This window comes from Diadema antillarum, unplaced genomic scaffold (assembly GCF_040938485.1).
Source record: "Diadema antillarum isolate AM-2024a unplaced genomic scaffold, OU_Dant_1.0 seq00001200_RagTag, whole genome shotgun sequence".
Classification (NCBI taxonomy): Eukaryota; Metazoa; Echinodermata; class Echinoidea; order Diadematoida; family Diadematidae; genus Diadema; species Diadema antillarum.
Window position 1 is genome coordinate 10,834 of NW_027271994.1, and position 23,066 is coordinate 33,899.

The window sequence follows — 23,066 nt, forward strand, 5'->3', positions numbered from 1 at the left end:
CTTTTACGTACTTGCTGCACGTATTTTCTAACAATAATTATAGCCATCAACAAATCTGAAATAAACCAAGTTATACTCTTCAATCTATGTGGTCAGGGTCCAACAGCGTAGCCAGGATTTCATGTTGGGGGGGGGGGGGGTTAGTCTGCGAGGGAGCGAAGCGACCGAGCCCGAGCGAGCGGAGCGAGCGAGGGGGGGGGGGGGAGGGTGTGGGAGGTTGGTGTCCCCCGCCCACGGTAAGAACTTTTTGCATTTTGATGTTGTAAATGGTGCAATTTGATGCATGTTTTTGCGCGTTTTATCGACGTGAAACAGTCCCACTTGTTTAAGGTAGCAGTATATTTTAGCGTAGATTATTATTGAACAATTTGCCTATAAAATGGTATAATTTAAACACACTTCTTGTATTAATTCTTTTTCACTGAATATCATGAACGCGACTGAACCCGAGCGAGCGGAGCGAGCGAGGGGGGAGGGGAGGGTGTGGGAGGGGGATGTCCCCCCTCCCACGGTAAGAACTTTTTGCATTTTGATGTTGTAAATGGTGCAATTTGATGCATGTTTTTGCGCGTTTTATCGACGTGAAACAGTCCACTTGTTTAAGGTAGCAGTATATTTTGATGTAGATTATTATTGAACAATTTGCCTATAAAATGGTACAATTTAAATACATTTCTTGTGTTAATTCTTTTCACTGAATATCATGAACGCGACTGAACCCGAGCGAGCGGAGCGAGCGAAGGGGGAAGGGAGGTTGTGGGAGGGGGGTGTCCCCCCTCCCATGGTGAGAACTTTTTGCATTTTGATGTTGCAAATGGTGCAATTTGATGCATGTTTTTGCGTGTTTTAACGAGTTGAAACAGTCCCATTTGTTTAAGGTTGTAGTATATTTTAGTGTAGATTATTATTGAACAATTTGCCTATAAAATGTTATCATTTAAATAATCTTCTTGTATTAATTCTTACACTGAATATCATGAACGCTGTCTGCAGTTCAGCAATCATACAGAAAAAGCATGCACACGAGGGTGTAGATAGGGGCATATCCCCTCCCACACGAAGGTGATTTTGCGTTTTCAGACCTGAAATTCAGCGATCTGGTGCAAATTTTTGGTGCAATACTTTTTCGTCGAAGTGTTTAAAATCACGGAATTTAGCTCTTATTCCGAATGTGCACCATCTGTGTGTATGTATAAAGTCTAGTGAGGTAGAGCTTAGGGGAAGGGGGATCCCCCCTCCCGCTCGCGGAGCTTTTGCCTTTTTAGAATTGAAATAAAGCGATCTGGGTATAGCCACAGTCTACTTCTATGCATGGCGGAAGGGGGGGGGGGGAGGGGCGGGCGGGCGAGCAGGGAGAAGGCGTGGGCGAGTGTTATCTCCACCCTTCCCTTCCGATGGAGCTTTTGCCTGTTTAAGGTTGAAATTGAGATATCTCGTATACGCATATTTGATGGAATCAACATTTGGGAAATCACAAAAAAAAAAACAGTGGGGGGGCGGGGCTGAAGGAGGAAAGGGTCGATTAAAAGGGGGAAATTCCCCTTATACATGAAGGAACCTTGAGTTTTCGGAATATAAGTGATAAGTCTTGTGCACTCAGAATTATTCATAATTTTGGGGTTTTTTTGTAAATCTAAAAAGTGTACTAAGCTATAGGGAAAGAGGCACAAAGGGGGGGGGGGGTTGGGAGGGGGATACCCCCTCCCAAGCACGAGAGATTTTGCATATTTTGAATTGAAATTCAACGATCTGGTGCACACTTTGAGTGAAATATTCAAAAAAAAATATCTTATTTGATGAAAGGTTGCAAAGGAGACCCGCTTCATGTGCATGCATACGGTATACACGCATTTTTTTTCCGCCTCCCAAATCCCCGGTCCAAATCTAAGGGGGGGGGGGGGGGGGCGACCGCCCCCATCGCCCCCCCCCCCTCCCCCTGGCTACGCCAGTGTCAGGGTCACTGATCATGATGATTATTATGATAACTAAATGATTGTGACGATAATCAAGATAAGATAGATTAATGACAATAATAACGATAACATTGTATTAAACTAAGATAATGATAACACAACAATTTTTACGACAGAAGCTTCAATGATGTCCCTGCTTTTTCTTGCACACTATAATTGCTTGCTCTTACTTCCTTCTGCTACTCCTCCTACTGCTTCTGCTTCAGTTTTTGTTTTATCACAAACTTAAAGCCAAAAGACTGTCTCCTAGAAACATCACTTGCATAACACTATTTTTTTTTGGCCATGCGTTATCCTCCATCCTGCTGAAACCTATAACAATAACTCTGTAAATCACCATCATCCGTTACAACCGATACAGCACAGCCGACACGCTGCAAGTATAGAGAATTTAGTACATTAATATGTATTGATTCATGAGCCCAACGTAATGATAATCAATAACGTATAAATCAAATCAATTAAATCAAATCAAATAAATCAAATCAAATCAAATCAAATCAAACTTGGATACTGATCGGTCAATAACCTTACAACCATGACAACGTGACAGTCAACAACCTCGCTATGCACACAACCACCATATATACCTTAATTATGCTACATCAAAACACAAGCCTAAAACAAGCCTAGTTGAGCCTAAAACCCCAAAACGAAGTAAAAAAAAAAAAGTGGTCCTGATAAGAGGCTGGTCTCACCTTTTATTAGGACCTCTTTGGTTTTGGATATCTCTGGTATTTTAAAACCAATTATCATTAAATAAACTTTGAATTCCTCTTTGATAGAATTGTAATTGTATGCTTTTTCATATTTCTTGAGATGTTTCTAATTATCTCGCACAAAAAAAAAAATCTGAATCCCCCATCTCAAGCAAAACTATATCATCCCTTTAAAAGACTTGTTTGTATCTGAAAGTGATTTGAAGTTTTCCATCACTTTCCCCTGACGGAAGACGTCGTTCAATGAAAACAGAAAATTAAAAAAAATCCTTCAACGGAGGGACACGTTTTATACCTCAATAGAGCATTTGACCCCTCATTTGGCCCCTAACTTCTACTTTTCCCACTTTTTAGTTTCACTTGAGTGGGCTAAAAGCCACATTTGAAAAAAAGAGAGATTACCCATCACGCGACAAACATTCTCTTTCCTGAATCTTTATTTGTGTTCTGGGATGCCTGAATAATTGATACACAGTCCCACTATTATTTATACAAGTGTGTATGAGGGACTTAAACTGCCACCTATACTTAGTCATAAAACGAAGATGCATGGACCTCGCTCGCATACACAGTTTGCTTCTTCTTCTTCTGCTGCTTTTGTGATAAAAAACATTCACACTCTATACTAGAATTTTTGTATCCACTCTACTAAATTCCATTTAAAACAGCTATTTTCAGAACATTTTTGCCTTGTTATTGCAATAAATGGAGTACTTCATATTCATTCTCGATATAATCTATTTCACTTCCAACAAAACTGCAATTGCAAATACATATTTGAACACACGTCATTTTACAAAATCAGTACAGCATTCAAGGAAAATACTGTAAACTGGTAGATATTGGATAGTAAATACCAAATAAAATTGTCGGGAATGGAAAGGATTACTAAGAAGCAGGACTTTGTAGTTAGCAATAACTAATTGCTTAATTGCTGAACTAACAACACTAGGCTAATTGCCTTAATAAGACTACAGGAAATCACAAATAACTATAAAGGTATACGTTCTTCTATGTTTAGATAGATACAATTTTGACCGAATTCGGCAGTAATATAGACTGAGTTTGCCAGTGAAGACTAGCGACGATCTGGCAATCCTGGTGGGGCAGCCACCTGAAATTTATGCAGTTATCTGAGAACTGAGCTGCGAGTAATAATCTCACGTTCTCTGGATGAGGAAAACACATGAAAACATTGTGCACTCTCATAATTTTTGGCGTCTCGATTAGGCCACCACAACAGAATTTCTTGATAAGTGGTGGACGAAATCTTATATCATGTCGATACATGGATATAGTAGCCATTATGGTGAAATTGATAAACATTTCCCATTTAAGCGGAAGACTTAAAAAATGTGTCGGAATACTGTGCCACCTTCATATCCCCTCTCGATGACACAATATCGCTGATGATTATAAACATGGATAGCTTAAAAATCTAGTGTGATTTGGCCGGTCACACCCTACAGTCCTTGCATGATTGTTGCAATTGACATCTATGCATGGAATGGCATTATTCTAGACATTTAGTTTGAAGTTTCAATCGATATTTTGCAAACATTTTAAAACACAAAATTTTCTCGAGTTTGTACTGTTGCCATGGATATGATTCATTTTAAAAGTCAGATTTTGCATGACGGTGACTGTATATAGTTCACACGCTTTATTTGGCAACCAACTTGGAAATTGATAAACATTCCTATCCACTTAAATTGTGATTAGGGTCAGTTTGGTAACAACGCTAGCCACAGCATCTCACTCAACCCACTGTTCATGGTTGTTATTGGAGTAATATTGATGGCGTCATTTGGTTTGTTGCCGAATAGTAATTATGAGTTGATTTCGATCGTGAGGTTGTCAGAATCAATACAACTTCAAAAAAAATCGAACTTTGTTAGTTATGCGACAGGTGCCACTTGACTTGAAAATCCACCAATCATCTATTGGCCTACTTCACTTTGACAGATTGATGATGCGACCTCCCCAGAAATCTGATGGCTGTTACTCAAGCTGACGTGAAGATTATAGATCCTCAGCGTTGATTAGGATGACCGCCAACTGTCGTCTCTTGTAGAAAGCATAATACAAGTGTTGATGTTGTTGCCTCCGCTAGTCGGTAAAAACGGCCCGAGGTTATGTTTTCGGTTCCGTATATGTTTGCTTGTCTGTCTGTCTGTTTTTGAACAAGAAAACTCGAGAACGGATTATGTTCACGAGAAACGGATCATTAAACGGAAGTTGTTTGTTTGGCAATACAGTGACTTAGATTTATGTAATGTTTGCGGTTGTATAGGGAAGATATCCAACATGCTTTTCTGTTTCGTAAGATGAACAATTTTTTTAGAAACAAATTTAAAAGGTTATTAAATGTGTCTTTAAAGTTGATTTAGAGATCAATGTTTTGTTGATATCAAAGTTGCGGGGAAATAGGAATATGAATGATTTGGTAAATTTGGCTTTCTCGAGTATATTGCTGATTTTGATGAATGAAACAAGGGAGGATAAAAGGAACTAATACTTATGGTGCTTTTTTGCGGGAAATCAACAGTCGTTTAAATAAGGATAACATGTTTGGAAAATGTGGAAAAAGAAAGTGTATAATTTTCATCTGTTATTGACTGCTATAGCCATGTATAGACAATATGTTTTGAAAGAAAGATTGTAACACGTCATACGTTATTTTTTGGGGGAAAATGTTGAATTTATTGTTTGTATGGGCGAAAGAGAAAAAAACCTCGAGAACGGATGGACGAATTTCACAAAATTTGCAGGGTGTGTTCAGAATGAGGTAAGAAAGAAACGATTACAGTAAATTTGGGGATCACGAGGTCAAAGGTCGTAGGGGTCATAATGAACATAACATATTAATACTTATTCTCCCAATAACTGAAGAACGGATGATCGGATATCCACCAAACGTTCATAATGAACTATTCAATTACTTTGGGGTCATAAGGACAATGGTCAAAGGTTATGAGGGTCATAAAGGACATACAAATATCTCATCTGCTAACAGCTCAACAATGGATGATCAGATTTTTACCAAATGTGTTGTGTAGATATCCCTATATCTCTATGTTTGTGATGAAAATAGTGCCCACGAAATGGCGATGTTTGAAGCATGCTGCTCTCTCCAGTGTTCTCCTCTGTTTGTTGTTGCATTAGACTATATGACTCCGAAGGTTCTTAATCTTTAATTTGGGCTAGAACATTAGCAGGTGTGAGTTTCTCCATCTGAACTGAAATGAAATGAATTCAATTTATGTTTTATATTTCACTGCAAAAGCCAAATACGGTACATATCTCTGGACAAAAACATTATCAAAATCATCAGCTTACAGATCGAAACGTGAAACGTACAACTAAAAAAAAATGCAATGATATAAGAGCAAATAGACACTTCACCCTATATTTCCATAAAAGAAAAGAAAAATGATGGGAAAATATACAGAAATAATGATGACGGCATGTTCACGAAAATGAGTCGAACTTGCTTAAAACATCAGCCCCCTTGGACAAATATTATGCGTATGCGGCCCCCAGAATGATTGACAAGTTCTCAAGATCAGTGTCAGACTCGGCTTTCGGCGCGCCAACTCTAGCTTTGGCAGCATCTGTGATATTCTATAGCACCATTGGCCTAGATTTATTATCGGGAGAGAGAAACAGAATCACACATACGTCTGCTCAACGAAACGCTCGAAGCTGAGCTTACAAAAAAAAAGAAAAAGAAAAAAAGAACCCGACAACAACGACCATGAAACTAAAAATCATCAAGGGTCTGGTGTGCGTGTGACACATGTGAGGCATCGGCATACTCTATTGCAACCAAATTCCCATAGGCCGCCGATCTTTCGACATTGATATAAATGCATTCAGATGAACGTACTCATATATATTTTTGAGCAATAAGAATTAGGAAGAATTGAAATGTTGACATTAGTAAGTGTCGTTTGTGACTAATTAAAGAAAAAAAGATGTGCAAGATATCACTATGATATAGTTATGCAGTAGGGCCTGTAGTCAGAGATGTATGATATCGTAATAAAGTAAACAGAATCAAATCAAAATCAAATCAAATCAAATCAAATCAAATCAAAACAGAGTCAAATCATCTACCAAGTGCATTCTAGGCCTACCAATAACGCTGGAAAGATCTTAGATCATGGATAACAATAACATCAAAAGATGCAATAGCGTACTGAACAACGACTGTTCTTCGGGCGCATTCCATGATCCCCCTCAGTCCCTTGAGGAACTTGGTAATGTGATAAGCTCTTTCCCATTACATGATTACCTTCTTCAGGTTCAGGCTCGCTCGTCTAATTAGGCCCCTTAATGCCGTTCTGCAGGTGCGCAGCTGTTTCTGTGAACATCACGATCCCAGCGTATCAAGAACGTACTAGTAATTCTATTTTTACTTTGAAAATGATGATTTCTAATAAGAAAAAAAAAATACATGAAGATAACACGCACACACGTAATGCACATGCACGCACATGGGATTTGACGCAATCTCATTATCAGGCAGTTAGATAATGTACGCCAGAATCATATATGTCGAAGAAAAGAAGAAAACACAAAACAGACACGTCAAACAGACATACACAGACATAAATATCTAGGTCTGTGTGTACAAAGCAAAAAATGTTCTCAGTTTAGACATCACTCCTACTGTTTTCTGTACAATTGAATCTATGTAGGCACACAGCATCACACAGAAAAAAGCACACAAGATGATAAAGTGACACCCTCATTCCGGTGCAATGCTATACCATACATTATAGTCACACGAATATCTGAAATGTGACCTTAGGCTCGCGGGGCGTGCGTCGAATAACTCAACTAGATCTAAAGTAAGTTATATTCCACAGAGAGACAACGGAAGTTGGGAAACCGAGTAACTAGAATGAAATAACGAAGAAGTATACAGTAATAGGAACCAAAGTTTTACTTCAATTTCGATTTTAACATGTATTCTCTCGACCTACACCCCCCCCCCCCCACGTACACACCTCGTGCAGCCAAGTAACTGAATAATGGTCTTTAGGAGTTTACATGTCATAATGGCTTAAAGAGTTGAGTCACATTATTCTAATTTTCGTCGCTTCCTTTGACTTTCATAATTTTTAGAGTAATATATGTATGTGAGACGTTGTTGTTACAATGCTTCACTTTGAGAAGTGAAAATTACGTGGCAATGAAAAAGTAGATTGGATTCACCAACAGAATGGTCGTGCCACATTTTGCATCATGACGTCATTAATTTCGTAATTGTTTACTGTCTGTTAGCATTTGAAAGGTACACTTACACAATTGAATATTCCCATAGTAGAGAAATTGATAGTGGATGATCGAGAACATGCAGAAGACTCATACGCTTTACAGATGTAATCCCACCATTTCTATAAAAAAAGAAAAAAAGGTATATATATAGCTCTGATTCACTTTGTTACATCTATTTAGATTTAGAGAATGTAGATGATATATAATCCAACATTTCGTGAAAAAAAAGATGAAATTCGAACCACTACTGGTCAAGTTATGAGTCATCGACATTTTGTTACATTCAGTCTGCTTTCTTCCCTAGATGGGAACTGCACAATATGGTTATGACGTTACAAAATAGGACTACATAAAAAGAGGAGATTTCACAAACAGGCAATTCTATTTAGAAATGATGAAGTACTATATAGTACATGCTCATGTGACCTGTTACTGATTATGTTGACGAAAATATATTCTAGATGGCGTTGCCTTTTAGAGAAGCTATGTCTTGTAATTGTTTCGATTTCATAGAAAATACCTTTTGTTTTTCATATATTGCCTTTTGTTTTACAACGGTTACATCACGATTGTTGTGCAGTTTCCAAGCTGCGACGATGACATTAAATTAGCCACAACATCATACAGTAAGAGTTCTTGAGCGGATTATTAGTACGATTTGATCAAATTTTCATTGACTGCATGTTTTACTTCCTTTCGCTGAATCCATGGCCAAATTCGTTCAATCCATGTTTTTTTTTTTTTTTGGGGGGGGGGGGGGGGGACTTCCCCTCAACGAGGATTAGGATTTGGGAAAGTCTTGATTTTATCTTTAGAGCCAAAGTTGACTGTGGTCATTAACACCAGGGTTGAGTACTATCAAATTTGAAATTCAAACAGTCGGTTACTGCTTAAGAAGCTGGTCCAGTTTCGAAAATAGGTCAATCATGATATAAGTGAAAAGATACCTTCTGTATCGGTAATGATTGTTATCGTGCGGGTTGATATTTCAGATCATTCGTTACCTCAAGAAAACAGTAAAGGCCTCTCTGTTTATTCGAACAAAACGGTCTGAGGTTACGGCTACCTCTCTCTCTCACACAACGATGAAGGAAGGAAATATCTCGAAAAGCAGGAGAGGGAGGGAGAAAATGGAGAAGAGAGAGAGGGGGAGATGGAGGGAGCTGATGAAGGAGAGAGAGAGAGAGAGAGAGGGAGAGAGAGAGAGAGAGAGAAATTGAGAGGCAGAGAGAATGATGCAGAAAGAGAGAGATGGACAGAAGGAGAGAAATATAAGGGGAGGCAGAAAGAGGGAGCGAGAGGAGAGAGGCTGAAAGATCGAAATCGATCGCCAGCATTATGCACACCACTTCTATCGCAACTCAAGCGACGAAGTGGATTAATCAGAGACACGAAAGAAACAGGGGACGGCGGACCCGCGCGACGACGAGCTCAAACATCGTCTCGCTATCTCCCGCCAAAATCTCTTGTCGTCTGACGGATAGAGAGCTCACTAAATGCCTGGAGGAAACAGGTAAACAGATCGGGTCAAAATTTTACGGCGACCTCTGTTAATTATGAACGATGTCGATTGCTACACTTATTACCGTTCGATACGCAGATCCGCCAACAGCGTATAATCGAAATAGTAAGTATACCGGAGACAGCAAATAGTGTTCCTATTAGCGGCCATCGGCTCGCGCATAATTTAATGGTGAGCAGAAAGGAAATTAACTGATATTAATATGGCTGTGACTGTGACTGACGATCAACGATGATAATTCGAATATTAATAAGATGTATTTATAAATGAATGAATGATGATCAATGCTGATAACAGTATTATCATCACTATTATCATTGCTATCATCATCATCATCATCGTCTATGTTATTACTATTATCATTATCACTATCATCTTGACATTATCATTATCTGCGTTTGATTTTCTTGAGTTTACTCGAAAGAATTAAGATGTGGAAGAATGAAATGTAATCTCTCAAAGTGAGAGGGTGGCTGGAAATGTCCTTCTTTTAGAAATTAAGTCTACACCTGTATGGACATCTCATGTAATGAAAAGTATAGTAAAAAAAAAGGGAAACGGGAAGCTGTTTGCAAGTGACACCAGACCGGAGGGAGTATTCGAAATGACCTTAACTTGTGAGGAGCCGTTTCAGTTGACGTCGTTGGTTGTCGAAATTTCCTGAGACTTTGCCTCTGTTTCCTTGGGTTCATGATTTTTTTCTCTCCCTCTCTTTTCCCTCTCACCCATCTCTCTCTCCCTCTCTCCCTCCCTCCCTCTCTCTCTCTCTCTCTCTCTCTCTCTCTATATATATATATATATATATATATATATATGTATGTATATATCCATCTTTCGACCAATATATATCTATCGATACATCTATCTATCTATCTCTCTGTCCGTCAATTCTCCTGTTGTAATCAAAGCCGTATATATCACAGGAAGAGATGAAAACATATCCTATAAATGCAAATTTGATAAAAGAGACAGGGATATTGACATTCAATTCTCTTAAATTCAATTATACATGTACTTTATTCTCATCAAACAAAAGGTAGTACATAATACAAAGTATACAGTCACTGAAAGTTGTCAATTCTCATTGTTAAACAACTAGAAAGAAGTACAAGTCACAAAGTGTAATGCAAATCACATGCACGGATAATTATATAACGAGAAAACAATGTACACTTTGCTGTGGTAACAAAAATCTTAAAAAGCGATGGAAAAGAGCATGTGATCCATTAAAAAGTGGAGCTTGTAAGACGTGGAACACTCGAGAATACAATATATAAATAACACATTATTATTATTAATCTAAATGTACACAATTAAACCATTGATATGCATGATATTAATGATAATTATAAAAGCATATTTTGAACAGTACTTGCTTTAAAGTACAAATACAAACTTAAATAACATAACATGATAGGGAGAAACACACACACACACACATGCATGCACGGTCAAAGAAAAAACGCTTACATCGCTATCGCTATTTATTCAATCTAGATATCAATTCAAATTTAAATTCAATTTTATTTTCATATTTCTTAATGAAAAAAATACATCAAATACAACAAAATAAAATGATACATGATATCCAGCTAGGATGCACTATAGAATATTGCAAACAAAATAGAACATGGTGGTCAATGAATGAGAATGTATTTGCTATACAGAGATCAAGAGTGAAGCGATCTGATTAACAATTCACACTTAACTATGTTCAGCCTTTTTTTTAATTCTAAAGGTGACAATTATTATAATCAATAATTACAATCTTGATTCCATTTGCAATCGTCCGTATTCGGGAAAGAAGAGTGAGAAATTCTGCCGATGGAGAAGTCAACGCAAGTTCATCATTATTATTGTTCATGTCTGAACACCGAAGAAATATCAATATTTGACTCGTGATCTGTGTTCTCAATGTTGTGCTGTGGTGGCAATACTTGAAGAAAAAATAGATTTCTAGGAGGAAGAACAGGAGAAACGTATGTTTTCTAAATATGAATATGTAGATACACATACACACACACATGCACACACACACACACACAAACCCACAAGCGCACGCTATCATGCTATACAATGGACGTAGTTGTGTTTTATGTAATATTAACACACACACACACACACACACACACACACACACATATATATATATATACATATATATATAATCTATACATATATATATATTATATATGTGGATATATATGAGTAAAAAGAATACATATACATACATGATACAATGTTTTATATGATATATACATACATTATGATATGATGTGACACAAGTGACACTCAAAAATCACACCGTAAGTAAGGTCTTATTGTTTGATTTTGTTAACATTTTTAATTGAGATTTTTGTGTGTTAGTTAATTGTTGCACTGGGAATCTGTTTTAGAATTAAGATCCACAAAATATATTGATATACAGATCAAAGTCCTTTATCAGTGAACGATGTATACGAAATGGCATTCTCGATACAATGCATTTTTTTTATACCATGTACAGTCTGTACTACCAAAGTGCCCCATAAAGTGTCCATTTTACGCTGTTCAAGGCGCGTTTCAGGTCATGCGCTTGCCACTTTGGTATAACCGCTCAACTGTTGTTTTTTGCTGTTTTTTCGGCCCATGAAGAATGTTTGTGTTGACTCGTTCGCTGCATCTCGTCGCCATATTTGATGTCCTAAAAGCATTTCGCCTTCTGCAGCCATCTGCGTCTGCGGTTGCGCTTATGTGCAGGGCCGGCTCTGTTGACTCTTATACCGGCGTTGATGGCAATCAGCATTTAACATTGTCACGCGAGGCCTTGTGCAATTTTAATGCGTCATTACCATCAGGCTTGCCATAATTGGCGCATAATGATCGTCGTGCTTTAAGCACGATCATCTAAAGTGTTTTGAAAGTGAAGTAGTGGACGCGTCGATATACAGGCGACAGACATGGCACGTTTGATGCAAATACCTTCTACACAGGAATAACGAGAAATTGACGTGACTTTCACAACACACACACACACACACACACACACACACACACACACACACATACACACACACATACACACACATACACACACATACACACACACCCACCCACACACACACACACACACACACACACACACACACACATTATATATGACACATATAGATATTTTGCATTTCATACAGTCATACAGATGTTCATTATACATTCCGGTCAAATTCGTTCATATACTTGATCATATTAATGACCTATATTCTTGAAAACGATCGTCAGCTCAATAATATAGATTTTTGATTTTAATTGCAGAGAGGGTGTAACAGATAGTTGAAAGTGTTTTAGCGAGAGCAAAGGAATCTTTATTTTTCAGATAGTATTTATAATTATATGTTTGTTTCAAAGATATATGCAGGGGCGGGTGGGTTGTGGTTGTGTCTGTGTGTGTGTGTGTGTGTGTGTGTGTGTGTGTGTGTGTGTGTAGGCATAGGTTAGGGTAGTTAGAGGGGATGTGCAGAGTTCGTTTTCATTAATCTGTTATCTATAGTTTCGAGTGTTTTTTCGTGTGTATTAGATATTATTTCAGTAATTTTGTGTTTTATCCTATTGTTTGTTATCAATTACTCATTTTAAGATATTTAAGTTTTAATGGAAATGTAATTTTATTTCTTGTAAATTGATAGTCTTGCCTATTTTGTGTCTTGCCTATGATATGTAAATTGATTTGTGTACTCTTACGTATTTTTTATTTGCTTTGTATCTATGGTGATGGATCATGTTATGCATACTTATTTTTAATTGCACAGACTAACTGAAAAACAGCCGTGGCTGATGTTAGTACCGTGATTAAATAAAATGAATTAATGAATGAATAAATGAAACTTTGTTGTATGACAACAGTCAAACTACGAGCTCCCCTCCGTCCCTCCCCCTCCCTTTTCTCCCCCCCCCCCGCCTTCTCCTCCCTCAACCTCTCCCCCATCTCCCCCCCCCCCCCCGTGCTCCCACTGTCCTCGCTCCAACCATCTCCTGGATGCAGGGCTTGTGAGTGAGTCGTCATTTAGAATCCTATTCAAAGTAGCTTGATGGGAGAGTTAAATGCATACGAAGAAAAGCAACCCAGTAAACGGCTGATTGGTATCGACTGTTTGAAAGCAAAAAGATGAACGCTCTCTGGAACCTTTTTGCCACCTGGTAGGATGCCTCAAAGAATCTTAATGGGGAATACTGACCCTTTTACGTTCTAACTACAAAGTCCTTCGTGGTGCGATCACTTCTTCGGGACCAAGACACCTGAGTACATCCTCAATCACATTTTAATTCCGCCATCTGAGAACCAGAGCAAGAATCTCATTTGAGAGATGCCACGGATAACGTTATCTGACGAAATCAATGGCGCAATCAAACCAAAAAGCACAACATCGTTCGCCGAGTGTATCCATCATTGAAAATGTAGACCTACACGCATTTTGAGGTAGCTCTCACCAGGGAGGTGAGAGAGGAGGAGTGGAATCTCTGTCTAATTTGTGCAAAATTATACGTAGGTTCTATCTGTCTATAGCATGACAGTTGAATGCTTAGCATTCCACTGGCTTTGGCGTTCCATGCTCCAAACCGCTCCTGCATACAGTTCTGATACGGAGACCAATAAAAGGTTCTTGATTTTAACCATTTTGAGCTGTATTTCAGAGGAAATGTTGAAATCCTGTGTGGAACTTTTTGGTTATATGTTACGGAACAAATCCTTTCAGTTTTTTTTCTTCAAATCTTCTTGTTACCAATACCCCAGGACTAAAATAGGAAACATCAGAGTCGCATGAAAAGTTAGCATTTAACCATATTGCGCACATTAAATCTTGTGCATAATTTTGTTTGCCAGGTTTTTTTAAACTGTACAATTTTGTTCATGTGTCCTGTTCTCTACACAGTAATAACTTCTGCCAAAAATATTGAACGGGACAGCGAACTGATGATCGCTCGGTCTGCTGTAAAGAGGAATGATGCAAATACTTCAATTTTGCACATTATTGTTTTGTCGACGCAATTATTCATTAACACCTGTGATTGAGTGCATAACTTCTTGGCGGCACGGGAACTCTTACTTACCCACCAGTGATCACCCACTTATAATGCAAGGAAGAGATCGCACCTTGCCATCAAATGTACAGGTACCTCATGTGTAGTATGCTCACCCTCATGAATTTATATTATATGATGTTTGTGCAATAAGAAATAATTTATTAATCTGTGCATTTGTATGGTAAAGTATAATTTGTTTTGTGTTTTCTGTAATAATTGATATGAGTAATTGGATTTGGGAAATTGACGTTAAGTTCAATTAAAAATGAATGCAGACACAGTTATTTGAGCATCAAATTGTTAATGGTTAATTAGTTTATTTTTTTGTGGGTTTTTTTTACAGATGATATGCATAATATATTTATTGAATTTTTATATTGCATTGAATTAATCACAGGGAAATTTAAGTTTTATATGATATGATGTTGTGTATTTGTTATGTTAATGTAATTGGAATTTGTTATTGTTAACATGTTCATACAATGTATGTTGTTTGATGTAATTTATACGTTTTTATGTGATGCATTATAATTTAGCCTTCGGGCTATACTACTTTGCATGTTTGTTCTAATAAACCATTATCAATTCAATTCAAACATGGGTACAAAGGATATATACTTGTTTCTTCTCCTCTAATACTATATAGTACCTCCCTGCTCTCACCATGTACATAGGCCTACATCATAATATAAAGTACCACACACACACGCTCGCACACACACACGCACAGATACATAGCTTAACACAGACTTAAACAGATTATGAAACATAGCTTGTAAATTTGTTCAGATTGATTGATTAGCTGATCGATTTTATTTCCATTCGTCAATACGTAAACAAATGAAACAAAATGCATGTATACATCGAATACAATAACATACAGAAATCCATATAAAAATATCAAGCAGCGCAAAGACAGAGAAAGTGTAGGTGTGTGTGTTTTGAACAAAACACATTACAGTTTTACTGGAAAGCAGAAAAGCTGAAAGAAATTGGACGTAAAAGATACTATTTCTGACTGAGGAAAGGTAGAAAATATGAATAAAAAATGTGATATATACATATTTTTTGATTAAACTAGTCTGTTAAATAAAAACTAATGGCAATTATCCTACAGATACTGTGTGATATTGAAATGAGAACAATAACTACGAAAAAGGAAGATGATTATGACGCAACAGTTTGATGTACAATGTCTAAGGTCTTGTAAAAAGTGAGGAAAATTCTCCAAAGGATATTTTTGACAAGCCTGGCCGAAAATATACATTCGTCTTGATTGTCACTGCTGATGACAATGATTCATGAGGTTGGACCTCAGCTGATAAAAGTTGACATGATCATTAAAGGGGATTACAAAGCGAGGAATCAGCACAAATCAAGAACAGATGCGCATGGCATCTTTCCACCTGCTGTCACTGCATGCAAATTGCGCCATGAAAATTCAAAAACACTTTTCGACACGTGCACCTCATGAAAAATTAATGACTCTTTTGTTTGTTGTTTTGTCGGTCTTTCTTCTCTCTTTCTTGTCTTCTTCAGCCCTGCATTCGTAAGAGGAAAATGATCATGTCAGAGCCCCTTGAGCGGACATCGAACACCGCTGGAAAGCAGGGCGTGAATTTTTCTAGGCCCGCCATCAACAGCGCTCACAATTTTCACTTACGTGTTTGGGGCGCAGTAGGGAAACTCGGCAAATCGGTGATGAGCAAGCCACACGAAAATGAAAGGGCAAGGCTCGTGACTAATTGCACAAGAATCTGTGGAGATTGTCTGCCACTCCGTGTGACTAGAGTTCTTCTTCTTCTACTACTTCTTCTTCTTCTTCTTCTTTTTCTTCTTCTTCTTCTATACTTCTCCTTCTCCTCCTCCTCCTTCGATCTTCTTTTTCTTCTTCTCCTTCTTCTTCCTCCCTCTCCTTATCTACTTCTTCTTACAATAACGGGTTTTTTTTTTTTGCAAAATTTCTGAAGGGTTGTTCTCCTATAAGGTTCCACGATCGCGATATCCCCTGAGAAGTGTACAATCATATTCTACACAAGTCCCGAGGATGCAGATGTTGATGGGATCACATTTCAGTGTCGGTTATTGACCCGACCATACAGTCATGTTGACTTCTGGCTGTTGTGAACAGATCTTACACAAGTTACAAAATCTGGAACTGCTTGATCAAAATAAGATGTGCCATTAATTACTAGTCATTTTATTCATGTTTATTCTGCACCCACTAAGTTCTGCCAGTATGAAATACAGCGTCATTGCTTCTCGTGTTATTATCAGCAGTAAAGTCAGCTGAAATAAGTATCAGAATACCTAATATTTGCAGCGCTTCAACTTGATTATGATAATCAAGCACAAACTTACAACAGCAAGGTTGGCCTCACTGGTCTCACAGATTTATACGCCTGTCATCTCTTGGATATACATGTAACGACATTTTAATTATTATCATCGCATTGTGGAAAATGTACCTGCATGAACTGAAAGTATGGCAAGAAAAGATATGATATTATACTTTAGGAAAATAAAATCTGCCTAATAGCCACTGTGAGCTGGAGCACTCGGTCATGACAAGGTGCATGCTATTATGACTGTGTTAATGGCGTGACGAAATGAAAAGGAGAATCTTAGTGGCCGGAACTTAGGGCCTACACTTGAAGAGATGTCGCCGCGACTGCCGCGATTCGTGCGACACGAAAGACTAAAACAATGGCTTGAGCTCTCAACAAGAAGGCGGCTCTAGGGCGACGTCCGAGACGTCTCCAAACAAGGTTACAATCTATCAATTTAAGTCGCGGAGACGTCGTCACAACGTTTTCGTCATTCGTGGGATGTCTTCTCAGTTGCACAGACGTCTCCGCGACGTCTCCATATCTTCGACGGTATAGGTCTCCGTGGGTCACAGGAATATCGTTTCGGACAAAACTAGTCTCCGCGACGCGGCCGCAGCTCAGAAGACGTCGTAAAGACGTCGTGTAGACTTCTCCGAGACTGTAGCTTGAGAATGGAAAAAGTCTCCGAAAAGAAAAAATCGAACACGTTCGATTCTCCCGCAACTCCCCGGAGACCCGGCTGTCTCCAACATCTTGTCCAAGGGACGTCGCAGAGACGTCAACCAACGAGACTCGAGTCGTCACCAGGTCGCCAGCTTTCATGATAGTCTCCATGCCAACGAGACAACGAAAACAGATTAAAAATGAAATATTTAGACATCTGATAGGCCTACATATTTCCATTGAATAATTTCGGAATGATGTATGGACTTATATTTACATCAGCAAAAGTCATCATGGACACAGGACCGGAAATGGATGTCATGGGGCCTTAACTTTCAAAACCACACTTGCCGAACTTTGCCCACGACCGCCTTTATGCCATTATTTCGTTACAAAATCGTAACATCTCCAAAACAAACATTATATTGGTAATGGGAGGACGACTCATTGCCACTATTTCCTTATTCATTATCCCTTCGTATTACATTTTTTTCCCAATCACGAATGAATTTGGCGCCCTCGTAGCCTGCATCTTGATGATTACGAGTAACGATAATGGTGATAATAATGATAGTAACTGATACAAATGATGATAACAATAATGGAAATGAGCAATGATCCTCAACTAATCGACTTGAAAACATTTTACTTTTATCTGAAATTGAAACAAACAAAAAAGAATATATGTATTTATGTAAGCTACACACCCAAACATAAAACACAAATAAACACACAATCAGAAGCACACACACATGAACACACGCAAGAGCATGATAATACATTGTAAATGCATAAATGTACAGATCGACAGACGGACAGAACTGGGCCCAGATACTGGAATGACCTCCCTCAAGATATTACCTCTTCCTTATCCCTATTCGCCTTCAAACGCAAATTAAGGGCTATTACTTAGTGGATACACTCTACCGGGCTTTCAGCAACTTTTTTTTTTTCATACTCCCAGTTCTTTGTCCTTGTCCGCAGCTCCAAGTTATTTAATGGTACCGTTATAGCACTTTTTTTGTAAAAATCGACGAAATCTGTACAGTCTGGTTTGAGCGATATTCATGTGGTTCATTAGTTCATTCTTTATATTGATTTTTGCACTGGTGTAATTTTAGTTGGTCAAGATAAACATATCCGTTCTCTGGATAATTCCACGCCTATGAATTCGGGAACCTACAGTTTTACAAGCATTATTGCTTTTATGTAGGCCCCATCATATTTCTGACATTTACTTGTGATATCCTCAGATGATAATGACCATTTACATTTGTGTTAAGTATGTTTGTTTCTCTTTCTTCTCCAATCAAAAGATATGGTTGTATATATTTTGTATTCGTGTTTTACTGTCAATCATTTTGTAATCCAATCACTGAGAAAGTGGAAATATGAAATAAACTTGAACTTGAACATGTAAATACACACACGTATAGTCTTACACTCGCAGTCTGTACATGTAGACATTTACCTAATCACGCAGACAAATACACACACATAGCCACACAATACACACATTGAATATTAACATTAACATATAACATATTAAACGTTCTCAGATGTATTGCCATGACAAACAGACTATCATGCAGGGATGTCCATGATCTCGAGCTGATTGAAGTCCAGGGACGTTCGGAAATGAATAATTCATTGTGTACAGAAAGGAATAATTCATTGTTTATTATGAAAAGAAAATTGTTCGACGATCCTACACCTCGAGTACTCTTCGCGTAGTGGACGCGGAACGTTGAAGAGTGTGGGGAGGCTCACGGAGGGGGGGGGGGGGGAGTGCTCGTGGTTTGTTGGGTTGGTTGGATCGTAAGGGTCAATGCTCCCCTTCCCCCATCCCCACCGCAGCGCGGTCGTATACTGGAGTTCAGCTCAGTTTAGTGGCTCGTAGATAAAAACATGATTTAAAAAAAAAACACCACCACATACAATGCGTCAAGCAGAAACACACCCTTGACATGATACAGAGGTGCCAAGGTGAAAGACCGGGTGAGAGAGCAGCAAGGTGTGAGATTTGGTTTATTGCCAATTGGTCTACTCTATCAGTTGGTTTACTTCCAAGTTCGTCTAACACCACTACAGCTAAACTCATTTCGTCTACTGTCAATTTCGTCCTGTTTGGTCTAATCCTCACTTGGTCTAATGTTTAGTTTGGCTGATCATCGTTTCGTCTAATAACCAGATGGTCTAATCGCAATTTTGTCTCCCTATGGGAGGACTTTTTCCCATTTTGGTTTACTGAACTGAGGGTATTAGACGAAATGGGAATAGCCCATCTGGAAGCAGTAGGACATCTGGTAATGAGACGAGGTGGCAATTGTACTAAATGGTCATTAGACGAACTGATTGTTGACGAAATTAAACGGGATTGAGACTAAATGGCTACTGGACGAAGTGGGAGTAGACCATGGTATTGTGAACGATCACCGTGAGATTTTGCGGCGCGTCAGCGGCACCCGAGCATGCCGAGGGAGCGAAACGACAGAGCGATTGGTTGAAATGTTGGTTGAAAGCGTGGTTGAAAGGTTGATTGGTTGAAAGAACTTCACGCGATCAGTTGGTTACCCCTATGTTTTACACAAAATAAAACCGTCGGCTGAGAATGAGAAGGGCGTTAAGTTGTCTCGAACACTATGGGTTTAGTGACAACTTAACGCCCTTATCATTCTCAACAGACGACGGTAACATATACTTTGCTTTGAGAGTTTCTGGTTAAAACTATGAGCAGAGGTGACTCCATCACTGAGGCTCGAAGCCCGAAGATAAAGTGCTTTTGGAGGCACCAAGGCCCGTAGTTTTCACCACAAAGTCGACTTTAGGCAAGTGTATTTGCTTTATAGATTGGATTACAAATTTCAACAAAAGAGGGAGATATGAGGGGAGGCGTCGTGTGTTAGATGCTATGTTGTGGCGGTCACGGGATCCTACATACAGTGACCTGGTGACCGTACGAAGCAGAGCGCGATGTCAGATTTTTTTTTTAACTACAAAAACGTGCAATAAGAGTTCTCAACCATTCAACTTATCTAGCTCACACTTCACCACTTTTTCACACCCAAAAGATTTCAACGTTGTATGATAGATACAAGTACATTTTAGGTAATCTTATGTTTTTATGGCATAGAGAGCTTTTACCAAATTCTCTGCTGTATATTATTTCACTTTTAATTGCCATATTCATTCATACCGTACCAGAAACGCTGAGAATTTTCACATGCCAAAAGTAAGAACATCGTTATTTCAGAAATCTGTTTTTTATCAAGGTCAGCTTATATGGAATTCAATACCAGATGATATTCGTAAAGTTACCTCTTTTAATGTATTCAAACGTTAACTTAAGGAGAATTTCATACAAAATTATCATTCCTATATTATAACTATTTGACATGCTTGGCTGGCATTATTTTATCTAATGATCATAACTCACTTTGTGTTTGTTCTGTCTTCGTAATGTAAATGTAATGTTTTGTGCATCATTGCTGTATTTCTTTTTGTTTTGTTCTTATATCTGTATATTTGTTCATCTCTCGTTGCATTTAAAAATATGAAAATAATTATCACCAATGCATTTTCTTATTAATTATCTGGGTCGGCCAGATTTTAAGGAAACTTTTGATTCCTCGTTGGCTGCTTCTTTTCAGCTTTATGTATTCCATAGATCCGTCTTTGGGGCCTACTCTGTGCTTGTCATGATTGTTAATCATTGTCATTCTCTGTTGTTGTTTTTTTTTATGCTGAACAAATAGATTCAATTCATTTCAATTCAATTCAATTCAATTTGCTTTGTGATGTCACAATTTTTTTGCAACATTTCACAGAGTGGCAGTATGGCTTTACGAAGAAGTGCGCAATATCGGAATTGCTTTGTGATGTCACAAAAAACTTTGTGACATGATTTCACAAAAGTGCACTATTTAGAAAATGTCGAGCATAAACACTGACGTCATTTTTCAAGTGATATAGACCTACCATGGACATTTAAACAGGCCAACATTCTGAAATAGTTGAAAATATTTTATCACGTGAAGCCCTTTCAACCCATCACTGTATTAGAGGATTAACTTTTGATCCGAAATATAGTTTCAACCATTTTAGAATGTTGGTATGTTTGACACTCTATGATATATCATTTGGAAAAGAACGTCATTTTTATGACAACTTTTTTCAAATAGTATGCTATTGTGAAATGATGTCACAAAACAATTGCGAAATAGCGCATCCTTTGCATACGGTCTTTTTGTGAAATATGTCACAAAGCAACTCTGACATCCCGCTGCTTCGTACGGTCACTCTATATAGTGAAGAGCTTATATTTTTTGTGACATCGCGCCCTGCTTAATTTGTACGGTAATAGGCCTATAGGATATCGCCACCGGCACTGCGACTTCTCTCCTTATCTTCCTCACTCATTTCTTTATTCTTTTTAATCCAAAATATAAAAGAAATATTATTTGTTATGATCTGCCTAATTTCGAGTTTCTGGTTAAAATTAGGTATGGGTCTTCCATATGCCGATAGTTTTAACAAGAATCTCTCAAGGCAAAGTATCCTAAACATCATACACCGTTCTATCCAAGTAGGCATATACTTGTCCACTAACCACATTTTGTAGGAATTTTCGATTGCCAACTATATCCGGGCCAACTATTCATTGTCTCATTGTTATAACTATCAAATTACTTGCGGTACCCGTACCCTTGTCCAGATTACACGTGAATGTCTGAGGACACTCTACAATCAACATGTATTGCTGCTGTCGTTGATAATCTCATATTGGGGACTTGACATATCTATCTCTCTCACATATCATTGTTTGAGAGAGACTGAAAATGGGTCATTGTAAGTATAACAGAAGTGCAACTATAGAATATAAGAACAGCACATGGATGGTAGGCTATACTTCAAGCAAGGAGGTTCGAGAATTGGAGTCACAACAATCTTATTCGCGTTGATCCCATGCTCGAAGCCGCCACTCAAAAATATTTGAAGTATGTGTCAAACTGGATCTGCCCCCCCCCCCCGATAGGAAGAAAATGAATTCACGTCTCATTGCATAATGACCATTTAGCCACTGTCTAAGGAAGATAAGATATGTCTTTTTGATGGTAGATAATTACTTTTTGCTATCCCTACTTACAAACGATGGGCGGTAGACAATGGTAAAGGCACGGGGGTGCGCGAATAGAAATTGCTGAAATATTGCTGAAATAGATATCAAAATTACTCGACTGTACGTGTCAGTACACTAAATCTGACATATTAATTTATAAAGAACTATACTTGAAGATGATACCATATTAGTTTCATTTGTCGGAAATAATCAGAAAAGTGATAAAACCGGCTTTCCATGAGGGTAAAATTTCACACTTTTCACAATTTTCACAATTTCACAAATTTCACTGAAAATAACACTTTCACAAAATACAGCTCAGATTTACACTTTTGCACATATTTTCGAACGGAATTGACTTTTGTTTTTATGCTTTTAGGTGAAATTTCATTGCAT